The sequence below is a fragment of the Myotis lucifugus genome, unplaced genomic scaffold (genome assembly GCF_000147115.1).
Source record: "Myotis lucifugus unplaced genomic scaffold, Myoluc2.0 scaffold_5, whole genome shotgun sequence".
Taxonomy (NCBI): Eukaryota; Metazoa; Chordata; class Mammalia; order Chiroptera; family Vespertilionidae; genus Myotis; species Myotis lucifugus.
Genome location: NW_005871053.1, coordinates 14,409,184 through 14,428,827, shown reverse-complemented (window position 1 = coordinate 14,428,827; position 19,644 = coordinate 14,409,184). Strand labels below are relative to the sequence as shown.

Below are 19,644 nucleotides of genomic sequence, written 5' to 3'. Positions count from 1 at the left end.
TTATGAACAACAAGTACACATCTATCAACAAGTGAATCTAAAAATCAAGTAAATAAATAATCTGAGGAACAGAATAAACTGGGGAATATAATAGAATCAGGGACATAGAACGGGAGTGGACTGACAATTCTCAGGGGTAAGTGGTGTGGGGGTGCCGGAAGAGACTGGACAATAATCGTGCACCTATGGATGAGGACAGTGGGGGGGGGGGGTTGTAAGGGCAGAGTGTGGGGTGGGAACTGGGTGGAGGGGAACTATGGGGAGATAAAAAGAGGAACAACTGTAATAATCTAAACAATAAAGATTTAATTTAAAAAAATAAATAAAATCTTAGGCTAACATATTCCATATGAATAGTCCTTATGGTTTAGATATATAGGCATAAAAATAAGAACACCCTGGCCACATGCTTTAACACCTTCTAATTGCTTATCATAGGGCGTAAGTTTTTGAGTGTCTGCTCATAACAGTGCTCTCTATAGCTTTGCCTCTTTTAATCTCCAGATATGAGCTTGTGCTCCAAGTTACAGAGAACCAGAGCAGGGGAGGGAATCTGACCAGCTGATCCTAGCAGCTGCAGGGTCCAGCTTTCGCTCCCCATGCAGACTCAGGACCAGGTGGGCCAGGGAGCTGAGACAAAGGAATCTTGCAGGGATGGAAGAAGTAGTGGCAAAAAGGGCCAGACTGACCTCCTGTTTCTGGCTTCAGTCCTTCCCAAGATCCAGATACTTCCCTGATTTGGGATTCCGTGATAGATATACGTAAACTCCACTTTTGCTCAGTTGAACTTATTTTCTGTTACTCCGTGGAGTCCTAACCAGTTCACTCACTGCAGGAATCCAATGGCCCGCGCTCTTGAAAGCTATAAATGCTGCTCATATTCTGGCACGTCATTTATTCACGTCCTCAAGCTCCTGCTGTATGCCAGTCACTCTTCCTGAGGTTACATCAGTGAACAACCTGGATCAACAACTCTCCATTAGCTGAGTTTACTCTGACACTTTAGACAAATGGAAAGCCACGCTGCTTAAACACCCCCACCCCCTTTCACTTCTGTATCTTTGCTCACAACCTTGACTTTTCCTGAAAGACCTTCCCCCTGTCTGTATATGGAAAAATTCTACCAATGTTTTTAGGCCACATATTCTTTCTTTTCTCAAATGTCTTTCTTTTTTTTTCTCCATAGGTAGAATTTTTTTTTCTTTAATTACAGAACAACTTCACATTTTATTTTGTGAAATATGGTTATTTGTCAAGTTGAAAGCATTAGACATAAGAGAATAAACAGACTGAAAAAAAAGGCCAACATCTACCCATTGCACAATGAGACTGTTTAATGAATGAATAGCTCTCCATTCTATACAGAGGACATTTCATTTGTCAGAGTTGAAGCAATTTAACAACATTGGTAACTTTAAATATTCCTCATATAAGGCTGGGCATAAAAACAAAATATGAGATTTTTATTAAATTAGTGTAATATACACTTAAATCACTTATTCATAAAATATGGCAAAAGATAAATTTAAATGAAACTTTATATGTGCTACCCTACAACACTATTGCACTTGTTTCTTTTGACCTTGTGCCAAGAGTTTTATGTATATCCTATTCACCTCCAAAATGATAACTCCCTGTGGAACCATCTGTGCATTTTTTTAATCTTTGTGAATCAAGTTGATTTATTGAGATATAATTTTCTCTTTCTCACTGTTCTGTTTCTAGTTTCAAAGAATGAAATGGTAACTTCCGCCTTCCCTCCCATCCGAATGTTAGCCAATCCAAGAGATTCTCTGTAATCTCAGAAGGTGGAAAGAATATACATGTCTATACAATACTTTAACCTGTGTCTGCATGGACTTGCTAAACTGGCTAAGAGGCTTGGGCTGTACCTTTCCTGTGAGAATGTCTAACAAGGCAAAGAGGATGAAAGCATAAGATGTCCTTTAGTCCTCAAATAGTTCTCCCATCATGTGAATTGGATCGTTACTTTGGTACAGCTCTGTTGGGGGCCAGTGGCAGCAGTTCACTATTCGATGTCCAAAAGAGTCAGGGAATACGGCAGTGGCACGTAATCACCATCTGTGAGTCTTGGCCATTAAAGAGGAAGAGAGGTGTCTCAAATGGAAAAAGCTGCACCAGTTACTTTTGTCTCTCAGTTCTAAGCCAGGAGAATCACCTGTTGCAATTAGAACTTTGAAAGAAAGCTCGATGTCAGAAGGCTGAAGTATCTGTGTGATTAATATCAGAATATTATTTAATATTTCGTTGTATAGAAAATAAAGGAATGTGTTATCAAAACATTCTGTCTGATTTCCATCTCTTGAGGTTCTGAATATTTTACCCACTTGCCTTATAAAATGAGTTAACTAATTTGGGGCCCAGAAGGCAGATGGAGGGAGGTGGGGGTCATACCTGATCTTTGGCCAAACATTTCCCAGAGTAATGGTCAAATCATTATGTTTTGAATTTTTTATTTTTTTTTGCTCAGAATTATAAATTACATTTGAGTTTTAAGGCAGAAAATGTTTACAGATCCTTCAGTAATTTGTTTGGGAATTTGGCTCACCAATGACATGACGCTAACTCCTCCCTGAAGGAGAGGGATGGGGATGTTGGTACCCAGAGTTGACCTTGGGACCCAGAGGATTTAATGGAGATGCCACAGGGGCTGTGGGTGGTGGCAGGTCTTCTGATAGAGTGGTGAGTGATTTCATCATGGATAGCAAATGCCAGCGCCAGAATTTGAACCCAGACCTTATGACTCTAAATCCATAGGGCCACTGTATCATCACCTCACTTCAAATCCTCACTTTGCCCCTTTGTGATCGGAAGATGGAACTCAGCTAAAGCACAGAACTGATGTGATCCCACAGTAAACATAATTTACCACTGAGAATTTTGCTTTTGTAGATGTGACTTCCCCAGTACTTTTTCATATAATGCAGCATTCTGCAAAGACTTAATGCCAATGTCTTGCTCTCCCCCAAGCATTTACTAACACGGGGCCTTTAGCAGCCACTATTTTAGAAATAAAAACCATTTCCTAGCAGAAAATAATAAACTCATATCTTTACTTTCCATGTTAATTTGTCTTTTTGAAAATGAGCCAGAAGTGAATTTACCTGTTACTAAATAAATAAATGCAGAAACTGCAATTAAGAACCCTCTTTTAGGACTACAGCCAACTAGTTTTCTAGCAAGTTTGAAGTTACAGTTTCTTTTTAAAAAATACATGTTTATTGATTTTAGAGAGGAAGAGAGAGGGAGAAAGAGATAGAAACATCGATGATGAGAGAGAATCATTGATCAGCTGCCTCCTGCATGCCCCACAGTGGGGATCGAGCCCACAACCTAAGCATATGCCCTGACCAGGAATCGAACCCTGACCTCCTGGTTCATTTGAAGCTCAACCACTGAGCGATGCCAGCCAGGCTAAAGTTACAATTTCTTAATAGCACAAAATTGGCCTATTAGTTTCAGAACACCAGTATTAGAAGGTAGACATTTGAAACCGTGGTAAAGTCCATATATCCTCCCCTAAGCACGCAAATCAGCTATTTTAGCAAGCATGATATCAAAATATTTCATGTCCCTCCCCCTTGAATGCACTGAATCAAATCTATTATAGGGCTGTGATTTTTTTTCACTCACAGACTGCCATTTTTAAGACCACCTACAATGTATTGAGTCTAAATAACTGGAATTGTTGTTCTTACTGGTTTTATTTTAAAATGTTTCTCATGTCTGTAGAATCAGTATGTTGTGGGCACACAGAGAAATATTTAAGGTTTTACAAAAAAAATTTCAAAAAGTCATTAAAATGACTCCCAGGTCTTTCTCTAGTCATAGAGCAGAAGAAAAGGAAAGGTTTTTCTGACCTCACCACAATGCTGTGTTTTAAAGTGGGAGGGAGGCTGTGGATCATGATGGACATCAGGGCATTCAGTCTCCCCATGCTGTCCCTGCCATTCCATCCAAAGCAATGAGAGCCATAATTTCATTATAAATCCATAGGCAAACTTTTCTAAGGATGCAATGTCTCCTTGTTGGAAGATTCATAGCAATTTCCTTTTCCATTGGTGTTGGAGAAGGAAATAGGGTCATCCTAAACCAAATAAATCAGTTTTATGGACAAGACACAGTAAGATACAAACCTGATTTCTCAAAGAGGAATTAAATATAAGAATGTAAAACATCCAATGAGGTCAGCATTGCAGTACTGGTTCAAAATGGGCATTAAATTACCAAACTACTTTTTATAAGTTTATAAGTATTATTCATCTTCAATTTTACAACCAAGTAACATATTTAAATAATCACATTATAATTTCTCAGTATGTACATATATCAGGTCATTGTGTTATACACCTAAAACTTAATCCAATGTTATGTTAATTATATCTCCACTTAAAAAATCACTTTAGTGTTCTGTATGAATTTTTTGTTTTAAATTCTTTCTTATTTGAGAGCTTGGATTATTTATCTATTTTTTCTTCAGCTCAGGTGTAAGAGTCCACTATCAGTATCTACTGAGGATGCCATCGATGGCATTTTTCATAACAACAAACTCTCTGCCTTTCCCGAAATTAGTCAGGAGTATCACGCCTTCGACAGCTTGCTTCCTTCATTTCCTCTGCTTAGCGACCTTCTCTTTTCTGGCTATATCCCCTCTACCCCTTATCTGTGTACCTCTCCACCACCTGCCTCCACCCCCAATCTCTTTGAGAGCAAGAACAACGTCTTATGTATTTTATTTCTCAAACATGCCAGTGTCTGTGGTTGAATTAAGGTATTTTCTGAACTGATGACATCTGCTGACTCGAAAAATCAAAATTCCAGAATAAAATCTAACAAAACTTTATATGTAGGATAAAATAACCTTTTTAAACCTTATAAAACACAATGGCAACTGACCAAAAAAATGTTTACTACTGCTTTAGAGAGATGATAACCACTGAGGAACTGTGGAGCTCCAAAGTTCACAGAGATCCTCCAGACAAGGATTCTTATTTTGGATCTGAGGAATGATGTCAAGAGCAGCGATGTGACTTGTCCAAGGTCACACAGCTAGTTTTATGCCACAAAAGCCCATTCAATTTTTTTTCCACATGAAGGAAATTAATATTGAGTAGGTGCATCAGCACATAAGGAGCAAAATGGAAGTGAGTGGAATATTTCTAGAAATGCCACAATTGATTTTCACTCATGTTTTGACAGAGAGATGGATGCTATGGAGGATCTGATTGCAGTTACTGTTTAAGAAGGTGATGGACTAACCAACATTAGTTTTAGCAAAGGTTAAAGAAAATGACCATCCTTCGGTCTAGCTCCATGTACTGATCTTAAATATTAATTAACCACAAAGGGTTCAAGCTCAAGGGAATGAGCACCAGCTACTCAGAATGTAACCCTGGCAGATTTCAGGAATGCAGGCCCAAAGACAGTCCCAGGAAATATCCAGGAAGCAAATGGCCATAAAGTTCTCAAATTTCTTTGAAAAGGCAAAATGTAATCTAAAAATTTATTTTCTGTTTCTTTAGATTCAGAAACCATATTTATATGGCAGTTATCTTTCATATATGGAAATAAAATTTGTCTCACATGGTTGAGTTTTATCCTTTTCTTTAAATATATAAAAGCTCCATAAAACTCTTGAGACAAGATCAAATATGTCATAATATATAAAGCATTGTGTCCAGAGGAACTGCCACAGAAGGATAAAGAGAGGAAAGAAAGATAAATGTCATTTGTTAAAAATGCATGAACAATCATACAAAACTGAGTTACTGTGCTGGGTTCTATTCTGTGCTTACTTTCGATTTTCCCCATCCTCTTAAGTCAATTAAATATTATGCTTGGGTTTTTGCATGATCTAATTAATGTAGCAATTTCCCCACTTTGCAAAGAAGAGTCAGTTAAAGCTAGTGTTGGGTTGATCACTGATTAGAACCTAAATGCCAGTTTGCTATTTTAATATATCTTTAAATCAACTACATCACTTTGTCTACATATTGAGGAGGTCTAATTAGATTTTTTTTAATGAAGAGGACTGTCTTTATAATGAAGTAAATAACTGATATTTATGAAGACAGCTCTTTACAGAATAAAAGTGAACTTTGCTATAATTTAGCATAAGCAAACATGTAGTTCCCGTTCCCTTAGAGCAGGGATGGGGAACGTCAGGCCAACGAAATCATTTGGTCTGGCCCTGCCAAGGCATTAGGAGTGTGTTAATTAAATGTTTGACCAAATATAGCAGGCTATTTTTTAAGTTGATAATTTTGTATGGCCCTTGAATAATGTCAAAATATCCAAATGGCCCTTGGCAGAAAAAAAGGTTCCCCACTCCTGCCTTAAAGGATTCTTTCCAGCATCTTTTTCTTTTCACAGAAAGCCATTGACTTCACCAAGAGCATAGCAAAGCTCTCCGTAATGGGTGCACATGTCATTAGAGTTAGGTGCTGCCGTGTTTCTCCCAGAGAGCAATACCGCTTACACATCCTTAAGCAGTTTCAATATTCAGAAATCTATTCACAAATTTACACAAATCACATATGATTATATGTCTTCTTCTCTCTCCCCTTGGGAAAAGCAAGAATTCCACTGCGGGCCAAATAATGGACAGAGGTCATTCAGGGCCCCCTTCAGGGCTTCCAATTCTTTAGAACAGATTAACAAATAAATGGGGAGAAGTCCTCAAGGAGAGCCAGATGATAATTACATTTAGCCCAGTCCTGCCAGAATGCCTTGGAAACTTTGCCCATGAACTGAGTTGCTGCTTCTGGGATTGTCCCTATTCATATTGGATAGTAGAGCACTAGAATGTCTTCTTACGCACAACTGGGATCACTGGGGGTTTGAGGGTAGGAGAGGTGCTGGGCAGCCGCACTCCCCGGCCTGTGGGCAGTCTCCTATATCTGGTGGTCTGCAGTCAGATGAAAACAAACAGATTCCTCTACTCATCAGAGGATGTTGACAGGCCAAAACCACTTTGTCTTAATATTTTCCATGGCACTTGATACATGAGGAAGCTCAGAGACTGATATATTTGTTTCCATGCCCCACTTGGTCCCTTTGAAAGTCTTTACATTCTGGTTGTTATCATGACGTTAAAGTAACCTGTATTCCTGCTCCCTGTGGGGAAGAGCAGGCTGGGTGACAGGAGAGGGCTCTTTCTGCGTCTGCACCTCTTAAATTCACACACATGCGGTATGACCATTTATATTTCTGCTTCCCTCACTTTTTCTGCGAGTAAGCAAATACACAATGGGGAAACTTACATGACTCCAGCAATGGTGAAACGCAGAAATTACTTAATTATTTCCCCTTCTTCACGTGGTTGTTGCTTCTAAGCTGTGTTAATGTCCTAACTCCCGTTTTCTGCTTTCCTGTTCCTCTCCCCTCTGCTTCCCAAGACAGCAGTACCTTTACTCACGTTCTCATCTGCCCAGTCTCCTCTCTAGGGACTCACAACAGAGCTACCTTCCATGAAACATCAAATGCTTTAAAATTGCACTCGGCTTCAGTCAGGAAATAGATGATACACATTTAACCAAAAGGGGTCAAATGAAGCGAAAATAATTTAACGGAGAAACTATTTACAAACTAGGTGAAGATGGTTGATGAAGCATCCGGGGACCAGCCATGAAAAGAGCCAAGGCCACCCCTTGGTCTTAACAGGTGAGAGGAGGGAGCAATGGCACCAGGTTCCAGTAGCACTGGAGCTTTGGCAGGCCTGGCAGGAGGTGACCCATAGGAGAATGCAGCCTCTTCCTTAGCTAGAAGGCGGGGTGTGATGGGAGGATCCTCCAGTTTTCTACCAGTGCCTGCCTTGGGCAAAACTCTAAAGAAGCAAGAAGACACCAGGCTCCTCGAGTAGGTCTATCTACGGAAAGTGCCCTCTGGGGGCTAAGGGTCTTTCCATCCCCTGCTCCCACTTCTACCTGGCATTTCACTCCCACCACTCCCCTCCCGGAACGTGCACTCAGCAGCTTCTGCTGGGGTGGCCCCTCTTCCATGGCCACACTCGCAAGGGGCTCTGAACTCTGTTCCTCCCATGTGCATATTTGTCCTCCCAAGTTTGCATGACGGTTGTTACCTCCTCATCTTGTTTTAGTGCCCTTAAACCTTCTCTGTGTGTAGTCCCTTCATTCACACTGTCCTTCTTAACACTTCTATTCCTTTAAAACCACAGGGCGGATAATTGCAAGTTCTACCAGCGAAGGGCTGGTGAGAAGTGGGGAGAGGAACTGTGCCCCATTTTATCTCTAAAAGCACTCCCTTTTTTGGCTTTAAAAAGCAAACACATGAGTGTAAAGTATTTTGCAGAGATAAACAACATCTTTATGAGATTAATACCTTAACTCAACATAGTGCCTACTATACAGTAGGTACTCAGAAATAAATATATTGATATATTAACATCACTATTTTCAAATAATTTCTAATGATGATTTAAGAGAAATAATAATTGATAAACGCGGAAACCTCGCAGCAATCTCATGAAATGGATTCTGAAATCATTATCACCGTTTGATAGATAAGGAAACTGAGACTCAGAATGGTTTAGTCACTTGGCCAAGGTCACACAGTAAGGAGATGATTAAGTGTGGTTTTGAAACCGAGAATCTGTCTCCAGAGAACCTGATCTTACCACAAATTCCCACTGTCTTGTTTTATATAAACCTCTGCAATATCACATTATGAAACTCATTGTGGTAAGTCTCTGGGATCCAAGTATAGAGGCAATCAAGTGGGAGATGACAGAGCTGCTCCCCAGCGCCTGGATTACATCGCATTACACTCACTCAGGACGCAATGGAGGAAAGGCATTTCTCCACGTGGCCAAACCAAGATAGCTGGTAGGTGTGCAGGACATCTACAGCCTGATTTCTGCCAGACATGCTGGGGGTGCTGCGGTCTGTGGCGGGCTGGGAGGGTGGCCGGTGGCAGTTCTTCCTTTTCATTTGTTTTGGATTCTTCTATCTTCCACAGAATGTAACTATGTCAACACCAAGTCAACAAATAAACTCCACAGGAGGAGTGGAGGGGAGAAGCTTGCCTCGGTCTGGCACTGCTTTAGTTTCCAGAGTTCACATTTGTTACAAACGGGGAGGCTCTACAAGCAGAATTGCTGATCATGAACATTTCACAACAAGGCTGCTCTGGCAAAGCTTCATGTTGCAAGCATCATCCTCAATGAGCTGCTTTTTCTCAGCTCATTTTCAGAACACAAAAAGTAAAGTGCTTTCTGGCTCGGCTTGATATTTGTGAAGACGAAAGACACACAAAAATACCAGACTTTCTAAATTTAAAGACTTGCTTCTCAAAGTATGGCCGTGGACTCCCAGCATGGGCATCTCTTGGGAATGCAGAATCTTGGGTTCCACTCTTTCCTGCTAAAGCAGGATTTGTATTTTCACAAGATCACAAGGTGATACCTGTGCACATTAAAGTCTGAAAAGTACTAATGTTGGCAATGACCGTCATAGCCGCCTCAGATCCTTAAGACTACCCACGTCTCTCTGCACCCAGAACGTGCAAATCAGCCACTGTCCTCACCATTCCCTAACACTTCCGTCCACCTTTGGAAGGTGTGCTTGGAAGTCTGAGTCAGGCACTTCCCTTCTTCCACTGAGAAAACTCCTAACCTACCCTTCACCTAACATTTGAATGTCAATTGTCCTTTAAGGATCTTAACTTTTCAGTTTTTCTCTTCCCCAGGCCCATTCTGCAAAGGCAGTCACTGGTAACAACTTTGTTGCAACTTTTCTGAAATTTCTTGTAGCTATCCAACCATCTGAAATATATGTTTTGTTTTGTTTTCCAGAATTGACAAAGTAGTTTAATGCACATAATTTATCTTGAATCTCTTACCTTGCTATTACTTAGTACTTTACTTTCAAAAAATTAATTTATTTCATCAGTCCTCAAATGATAAACACTTTTTTAAAGGGGTTTTTTAGTTTGTTTTTGCTTTTTGTGTTGTTTGCTTTTTGTGTTGTGCTGGTATAAAACATCACTTTATAAGCTCTTTCCCCACTTGTACAAGTTTTTCTGTAGGCTTCATTTTCAAGAAATGGCTCTACTGAGTGGAAGGGTAAGTGTCTTTAACTTTGGTAGATATATTAAACTTCCCTCCAAAATTTTGATACCATTTGTACTCCAGCAGCAATAGCATTAAGATACCTGTTTCCTAAACCTTTGCCATGTGGATCCTGAGAAAGAAGATACTTAATAAGAAGGGCTCCTGGTGGCTAACTGGGCTCAAATTTAAATAATAATAATAGTAATAGTAATAGTAGCCAGAGCCTAGCATCCATTTCTATACAGGGGCTTCTCACACGAACTGCACTCCAGAGAGAAGCATGCACTGAACTGTGTGCCTCTGCACTAGATTGCCTCCTTGTGCTGTATGTCTGCCAGCTGAGCCAGCCCTTATAAAGGAGTCCCTGGAATCCTATTTCAGCCAATAGGACTGAAGCTTACCCCATCCAATTGGAGCAGTGTAGCTATACCATCAACCTACCAGAGTGACTCCACTCTGTCCAATCAGGACAGTGCCTTTTGGACCAATCAAACTGTGAGGATTTGGAGTCCTCATTTACATGAGGATGAACCAATCAGGGACCAGGAGTGGAGACTTCTGTCTCTATCAGCCAGCTTCCCTCTGGTTCTGAGAATATACTTCCCTTTCCACCAAAGACTGAAGACTGCAACTCCCTGGCTGAGCTGAAACACTGAAGCTGTCTCCCTGGAGCAAAGCAGTGTGGGGCAAAGCAGACCAAGAGGAGCAGAACAGAGCTGTCTAGCCAGAGAGGGGCCTGACCTCAGCACTGCCTCAGAGCTCTGCTGTGTTATCATTGAACTGCTTTATAATGAATAAAGTTTTCTTCTTCACTGCACTCCAAATTGGGGATTCCTATTGGTGTTGACAACCATTCATAGGTTGACAGCTATCAGTAAGAATTATCACATTTTTTTCTTTGTTAACTGGGAAATAAAAAAGTTCTGACTTTACCTAGGAGTTTCCCATAGGAGTTTACTAAGATGTGTGGAGGAGAGAGGGAAAGTGCATTCTAAGAAGAGGAATCCTGTTTACAGACAGATGTGAGGTTGGATCTGTGGAAGTGGCTACAGTTTGGATAGGTGGGCAGTTGGCCAGATCACACAGGGCCTGGCACACCTGCTACGGAAAGGTGGGACTGTGTTCACAAGGAAACCAGGAGACTATGGTGCTAGAAGCTAAAACCAAGTATTTTGTTTTTTTCTTTCCACCAGTTTGAGGGAGCCATCTATTCTTGTCAGGGCACTGACTAGTACTAGCAGTATCCTTATAATTGGTTTATTTGTTCCTAAAACCCTGCTTAGACAAGGTGGATGTGCATGTGGGAGGGGTGGTTTATGTCAGGGGGAAATGTTTAGTAAATCTATAGACCAAAACATTTCTTTCTGATATCCGACTGTGCTAACACAAAAATTTCTATAATGGATTCACTAGAAACTGTACAATTGAAACCAACACTCTCTTACTATTACTGACACTTCCCCTTCCCCCAATATTAGGTGGTAACAGTATCTTTTAGGAAATTTCATAGGGAAGATTGACACCTGTTCTATTTTTCTTGTATCCCCAAATGAGACAATCCTAACAGAATATTGACAAGTCTTTTAGGTATCCTATTTCACTGCTTCACTCTTCTGGACATAAAAATAAGTATAATGCCACTTTGTCAGAGAACTATAATGTCATTTAAAAAAGAAGCAATGGCCCTAACCCAGCCGTGGGCAAACTACGGCCCGCGGGCCGGATCCAGCCCGTTTGAAATGAATAAAATTAAAAAAAAAAAAGACCGTACCCTTTTATGTAATGATGTTTACTTTGAATTTATATTAGTTCACACAAACACTCCATCCATGCTTTTGTTCCGGCCCTCCGGTCCAGTTTAAGAACCCATTGTGGTCCTCGAGTCAAAAAGTTTGCCCACCCCTGCTCTAACCGGTTTGGCTCAGTGGATAGAGCGTTGACCTGCGGACTGAAGGGGTCCCAGGTTCGATTCCGGTCAAGGGCATGTACTTTGGTTGCGGGCACATTCCCAGTAGGGGGTGTGCAGGAGGCAGCTGATCGATGTTTCTCTCTCATTGATGTTTCTAACTCTCTATCACTCTCCCTTCCTCTCTGTAAAAAAAAAAATCAATAAAACATAAAAAAAAGAAACAATGATTTTTCACAAATGAGCATATTTATCAAATAAAGTCTAGATCAGTGATGGCGAACCTTTTGAGCTCGGCGTGTCAGCATTTTGAAAACCCTAACTTAACTCTGGTGCCGTGTCACATATAGAAATTTTTTGATATTTGCAACCATACTAAAACAAAGATTTATATTTTTGATATTTATTTTATATATTTAAATGCCATTTAACAAAGAAAAATCAACCAAAAAAATGAGTTCGTGTGTCAGAGGTGTCATAGGTTTGCCATCACTGGTCTAGATCATGAGACATATGTAACCAACGATGCACTGTAGGATAATGATAAAATGTCAATATCAAGAGTCATTATAATTAATTATCAATGCATAAACTAAATGGGCCTATTAGGATCATCTTGGATTTGGTTGTTATTTGTATGATCATATTCCAGATTTAAACTTATTTACACAGACTATTAAGATTAGAAAAAAAATTCTGAGGAATTATTTAATTCAGGCTCTGTTGTCAAAAAATTCACATTAGCTTGGTAGAAATTTGTTTGGTTTTATCTTTAGGTCCAAATTATTTTTTTTTTCAAAATAAATAAAATCTGTAATTAAAATTTTCTTTTTTTCAGTAATACTTGTTTGTCCTCCTAATAACTGTAGAAAAAAAATCTACATTTCCTAGGCTTTTCAAATATCTCAAAGGATTATTTATCCTGATAATCTGATTTTTTAAGAATAGGGGCTGACATTTTAGAAAAAAGGTGGACATCTGGCTGACTAGCTATCTTAGGGTATTGCATTTTGAAAAGTATCTTTAGGGATAGGGTGAGGGAATCCAGGTATTCACCCGTCATGGGTTAGCCTTGCCCTGCCTAATCACTACTTCCTGGCTCGTCAGTTCTCTGAACCTCAATCCTTGAATCTAGCATCTTTTGAGTCCCAAATCCTGATTTTGATATCAATGTCCTAGTTGCTCAGAAAAGACTAGGAGGACTCCCTATGACAGCCTGGTATGTTTGGGAGTATGTGATGCCAAATATTACTATAAACTGTTATTTTCTTAATACTTTTAATATTGTGAAAAGCACTATAGTAAACCACTTAGATACATTATCTCTTTTAAATTCTGACAGGGAGATAGTCTGGTTCTTGCTTGGCAGCTGAAGAAACTGAGATTTTCAGAGAGGCTAAATAAATTGTCTGTGGTCCCGGAGCTGACCAGTGGAAAGGAAGGGCACTGTTTGACAACAAGCTCACATCCCTAACTCTACAGGGATGGGAAGTAGGTTGACAACTTCCACTCTGAATGGAAGACTCTACTACTGAGTTGAGTGACAGCTTCAGACAAATGGAATTAGCATATACAATCAGTTAATTTGGATTTCACTCATTGAATATGTGTTTAATTTAACTCCTATTATTAATAAAATTTTCCGAGTTAATATTCTAAGATGGATTAACAGATCTTTCAAGTTCTCAGGTATTTACTTTAAGATTAAACTAAGTTGCTAGTGGCAGTATGATCTGGTTTAGGAAAACTAGTACTTTAAAGGAAGAATTTATACTTGATGTTGAAAATAATTTTTTAGGATGTAAATCTGAGAAACTCTCTATATCAAACTCAAACAATTTTTTTCTCAAGTTAAATAAAAGTAGCATGAATGATTGAGAGTCATATATATGGCAGCCATAAATGAATCCATTTATTTATTTTAGAATTTGATTGTTCCTTTTAGATCTCATTTGTAAGTTGGTATTTAAATGACTTAGTGAATAATGTTATGTAAAGTCCAAAATATAATGGAACTAGATAGCAATGACAATTATGCAACATTCATTCAGTAAACATTTACTGAGACTCAGTATCTGCCCAACATTGTGCCATGAACTGGGGTGCAGCAGTGAAAAAAGAAGGTCTGTTGCTATGGCTCTGTTGTCTCATGAGGACTGAGCTGGTGACTGGGTCAGTGCAGCAACTCTGCTAAAACTCAAGTTTATATTAAATTAAATTTAATCTCATCCTTTAGGAGGGGGAATTTTCCCATCCTTGTGGTTATTTTTGAGACATTAAGTGACATAATACATGTGATTACTAGTATAATAAGTGATATGTTGAAGTCATTCTATATACATTAATAACATGTAGAAAGAACAATCTATAATAATAAAAGCATAATATGGTAATTAGACCAGACGACCTTCCGGATGAAGCCGCGGTGGCTGGGGGCCAAGACAGAGGCCCCCAGCCACCGCGCCCAGGCAGAGGCAGTGGTGGTGGCGGGGGCCGAGTCCCTTGCACGAATTTCATGCACCAGGCCTCTAGTTAAGTATATTATACAAATCAATGTAGGATAAGTCAGGGGAAATATATTAATCTTAGCAACTAAAACAAAGACTTGGTAACACATATCAGCCCTTATGTATCTGAATGATTTTGAAGCATGACAATTCTTAAATAGGTATTTATCAAAAAACAGAAAGTGTACTCACCAAAGTGTTCAAACTGCATACACTATTGAGTCTTGCCTTGTAGAAGAGTGAAAAGAGAAGTAGATTTGGCATCTGGAGATCTTAAGGGTTTTTTCTTATCTGTAAAATGATAACAGTAATGGGACCTTTCATATGAGGATGTTGTGGGTCTCAGAATGACTCTTGTATAAATTATTTAGAAATACAGATATAATCATTACATATAAGCTATTTGATTAATTAAAATATATATCTGGTACATTTTTATATGTACATTATAGATTAAGTCCCTAATTCACAGATATCTTGGAAAAACACTTAATTTGAATTAGCAGCACAGTGAATTAAAAAGAATTTCTAACTTGTGAAGTGTGTGTATGCATGTGTTCATGTGGACATATCTATTCCTATCATACATATCAGCTTTAGAAAAAGTCAGGACTAAGTTGCTGAATTGTTTGAGGTAACAATTCATGGGATGATATAATTTAAAATTCTATGACTAGCATGAAATATGTGATTTTAAGGGCCAGGAGCTATCATTCAGTATGACTTCTAAACACATGAAAATAAACTTAAACTCAATATCAGTCTCAGTTGTATGACTTTATGATGATATAATAAGACCCCAACTGCCTTCTGTGAAGGGGAAATAGCCCTAAACCAAAGGCCCTTGATCTTCTGAACTCTGATGGATTTGGGCAGTTACATCTAGCTATAACAGCTGTGAAAAGCTGGACTACTGTGTATCCTGGAGAAGAAGAATTTGTAGCTCTCAGAACATCTTGCAGGGAGGGGCAAGGTGATGGGAGAGGGAATGGGGAGAAAACCCAAATCCTTAGTGAAATCCATTAAAACCCAAAGATGATTGGTATAGATAATTACATACTTTTCTGGTGGAAACTAGTGACAGTTGGAATCTGGGTCACTTTTTTTACATGGAACCAGGATTCCAGGACACAGAAGATAATGTAAGACTAAGTCCCTTGGAAGTTGCAGATGACGTTTGGACTTACCAACTGTGAAATTGGTAGGTATTTGAGCAAATTATGCCATCAGGGGGCAGAGGCCCCAGCTTATACCTATGTTATACCAGTAAGACATACACTTACTTATTTGTAATTTTTAACCTGTCTGCTTCTAAAAGGAGAAATAAGCCCTAACTGGTTTGGCTCAGTGGATAGAGCATTGGCCTGTGGACTGAAGGGCCCCATGTTCGATTCCGGTCAAGGGCATGTACCTTGGTTGCGGGCACATCCCCAGTAGGGAGTGTGCAGGAGGCAGCTGATCAATGTTTCTCTCTCGTGGATGTTTCTAACTCTCTATCCCTCTCCCTTCCTCTCTGTAAAAAAATCAATAAAATATATTTAAAAAAAAATAAAGGGAGAAATAATACAGTTGTATTATTTAGTATAATATAACTTTACATAGTAGAGTTAACCTAGGCCAGTGGTTCTTGAACATGGGGCTGGGGGAGGGAAGATGTGAGGGGATGGGAAGGACAAATTTTCCCTCAGGAGACATGTGTTAATGTCTGGAAATATTTTTAATTGTCACAACCAGGGGTTGCTATTGTCACCTTGTGAGTAGGGGCCAGGGATGCTCCTCATTATATGACATGCAGAACAGACTCCACAGGAAAGAATATCTGACCCAAAATGTCAATGGTGCCAAGTTGTGAAACCCTGGCTTAGGTCAACCTTTCTTTATATAAATGAGAAATTGAACATCAGAGAGGGTCAGTGACACATGCCCCGTCACACAGTGAGCAAATAGAAGAGATAGATCCTTTAGTGTTTTTCCCATCACACTATGTAACTTCTAAAAGCTAAAAAATGGAACTGTCGGAAATAAAGCTTCTTATGGACAAATTTAGGCTTAAGATGTACTAAATACAAAATTGCATAAAACTTTAAAACACAGAACTGCTTACATTAGGAAATCTGGGCAACCAGAAAAATAGAGAATTTTATCATGTAATGTACATTTGATTGCATGTAGTAAAACCTATTTTTCATGATATTTAACCAAAGTACTGCCCAGCTAGTGGTTCTTACACTTTAGCATGCTTCACAGTAACTTGGGGGGCTTGTTAAAAATCAAATACCCCTACCCCTACCCCAACCCCAGAGGTTCTGACTCAGTAAGTTTTGCGTGAGCCATGAGAATCTGCATTCTTAAAAAGTTCCCAGATGATGTTGATGCTTTTAGTTGGGAGGTGATATGTTGAGGACCACTGACTGGCCTAGGACAGGTACTCCATAAATGTTAGCCTAATATTGTAGGTTCTAAAAATATAATATCACTTTATGATGTAATCTCATGTTAGCAAAGATTAATCAATAAAGCTAATTCCCTTAGAGAAACTACAGATAGCAGAAGCAAAACTAACTTTATACCTCCTTTAACTCAAATCCTTTACTTTAAAAATGAAGACATTAAGAGAACGTTTTAGGCTTCATTGCCTAAAAAGAAGAATCCCATTTAGACAATGGGCAAATAAAAAGTATAAAATGAAAATCATTTATAGACCAGTTGAGTACTGATAGTGTTTCCTTGAAGATAAGTAAACTCAAAGATTGTGAGTACAACTAAGTATGAATGCATCATTTTTAATATTACAGTTATGAGGAATATTCTGTATGCCAAGCTGAATAAAACCTGGTCTGGTGAGGCGCTTATGCCAAGCTAAGTCTATGGGGAAAATGCCTATTGACATCAGTGATATAAAATCTGTCCCTGAGGAACTATAACTGTCTCTTCAAATTATTTGGGGAAAATGTACATGCTTAATCAATTAAATATAGCATAAAATGTTAAGCAGTATATTCCCATCATAAGTAATCAATGTGCTACTGTTGAGAAGGACAATTTTTCCCTCAGGAGACATGTGTTAATGTCTGGAAATATTTTTAATTGTCACAACCAGGGGTTGCTATTGTCACCTTGTGAGTAGAGGCCAGGGATGTTGCTCATTATATGACGTGCAGGACAGACTTCACAGGGAAGAATATCTGACCCTCTATCATGATTAATAGAATGAAAAGTAGCCCATAAGAAATTTATTTTAGTAACACCCATTTTCATTTCTTTAAGTTAGTAAAATGAATGCAAGAAATTCCAGAGACTTAAAACTACCTGTTTACCTAGTGAAGGTGCTCTATTACCTGCCTTGGGACAGTGCCCCCATTGAGAGACACCCAGTGACTGAATATTCAACTTCCCACTTAGCTCTTCAATCATGAAGACAGTTTACACAGCCTGCACTTTACTACCTCATGGCATCCTGTTCAAGGGACTGAACTTCACTGGCCAAGGGCGCACAGGAAGCCAAACCCTCTCAAATGCGCTGCGTTTGTCTTCCGTTGTTTAAATATCCAGCTACGTTCTAAATTTGGTGCCATCTGCTATACCATCATCTCTGGTTAAATCTTATTAAAATTCCTTGCCCATATCACACTGCTGCTGCAATCTCACCCTGCTACTTCTCCAGGCTTTTCTGCAGCATTCACTAAGAGCCTGCTATTCTAATGAATTCCCACACCAGGACACGGTGTGAGAGTCTAAAACAGAATCAACGCTATACGTTTCTACTTTGATTCAGAGAGTGAGTAACTAACTGTTCATGTCAAACCTGAGATCATACCTCCAAGTCCCCTAAACACAGCACAGTTTGAATCAAGGCAGTTAACCCAACATCATTCAGTGCTAGGATTGAATGGCGCTCTTACTGCAGTATTCACCTTGGTACTAAGTAGGCAGGATTTATTATTTGTGGAAGTCACAAAACTGCCAGGTTCTGCAGGCTCCATTATCATGTTATCACAACAGAAAACACATACAGGAAAACATCTAGCTCATTTACAAGGGAAGCAAATTTGCGATCAGACAAGAGCAATGCAGTAGCCAAGAACTGCAGCAAATCTCTTCAAACTAATAGCTACATCTAATCATCTCTTCTACAGTACCTCCGAGCAAATGAATTGCATTCAGAGTTTAAACAGTCAAATCAACATTCATTCCCTGATGGTTAGAGATGATGCTTGATAAACAAACCCTAATTTATGATTCATTTACTCCTTAAACACTTAAAGCTAGGATTGCTAACACATTTACTGTGCTTATTCAAGCATGCTAACAGATCTGGAATCTCTTAGTAATTTCTCCCTGCACCTCTCAGCATGGCTGACAGGCATCTGCCAAGACTATAGCATATAAACCACTGAATCATGCAAAAATATTTACCCCCAAAAGATGTAGTACAAGCTCAGCTTCCTCCAGCTTCCATAGCCCCTGAAGTGTTAATCAGAAGGTAACAGTTCCATGAGTTTTCACAGGCCAGCAGTCTCCTACACTTGACCTAGACAGCCTTACATAAGAAGCATCGGGACTGGGGAGCTCGCTGAATGTCATCACCAGCAAGAGTTAGAAGTGTTGGCAGCAGCAGGCAGGCAGGCAGGCTGGGAGTTTGCGTGAAAATCATGAAGTCTTTCTTGTCTTTCTCTTTTGAAATGTTTTCTAAGGAGAGTTAAGAATGGCTCAGAAACTGGTCTCATTCTTTTTGTGGGAAGAATGACCAGAAGCATAAAAGCTAAATCTTCCAGCGAGTGCAAGACACCTCTTTCAGTGTTTGCAGCAAACCTAGCAGAATGAATAGCTGTCTGCAGAGTACTGTGCCATGACACCTAAGATGAAGGGAATGGTATCGCAAAGTAATGACTCAAAGGCTGCCACCGAGAGCTTTTGTCTGCCTTTAACTCATTGTGGTGAGTAAGGGGAGTATGTATGTATGTAATGAGAGTAATAGTTGGAGGTGTGAGCTGGTTTGCAGGATGATAATTAAAGGATTGTAAGGAGTGTTCAGGTTCCTTAAACATCTTGTTGCAAGCCAGGTCAGGGCACTTTAAATCTTATATATCACATTCAGCATGGGGTGGGTTAAACTGGTGGTGCTTAATCTATTTCAATTT

The 19,644-nt window shown here is 39.4% G+C and overlaps 1 protein-coding gene across 1 annotated transcript in view; it reads right to left on the bottom strand.

The window, feature by feature from the left end:
- LOC102416922 (sodium channel protein type 1 subunit alpha) overlaps positions 1 to 19,140 on the bottom strand; it is a 124,984-nt gene extending 105,844 nt beyond the window's left edge. The window contains exon 1 of the mRNA XM_023745338.1: positions 18,920 to 19,140. The gene's annotated coding sequence lies outside the window, so the exon portion shown is untranslated. The remainder of the gene's footprint in view (positions 1 to 18,919) is intronic.
- Positions 19,141 to 19,644: the final 504 nt, after the last annotated feature.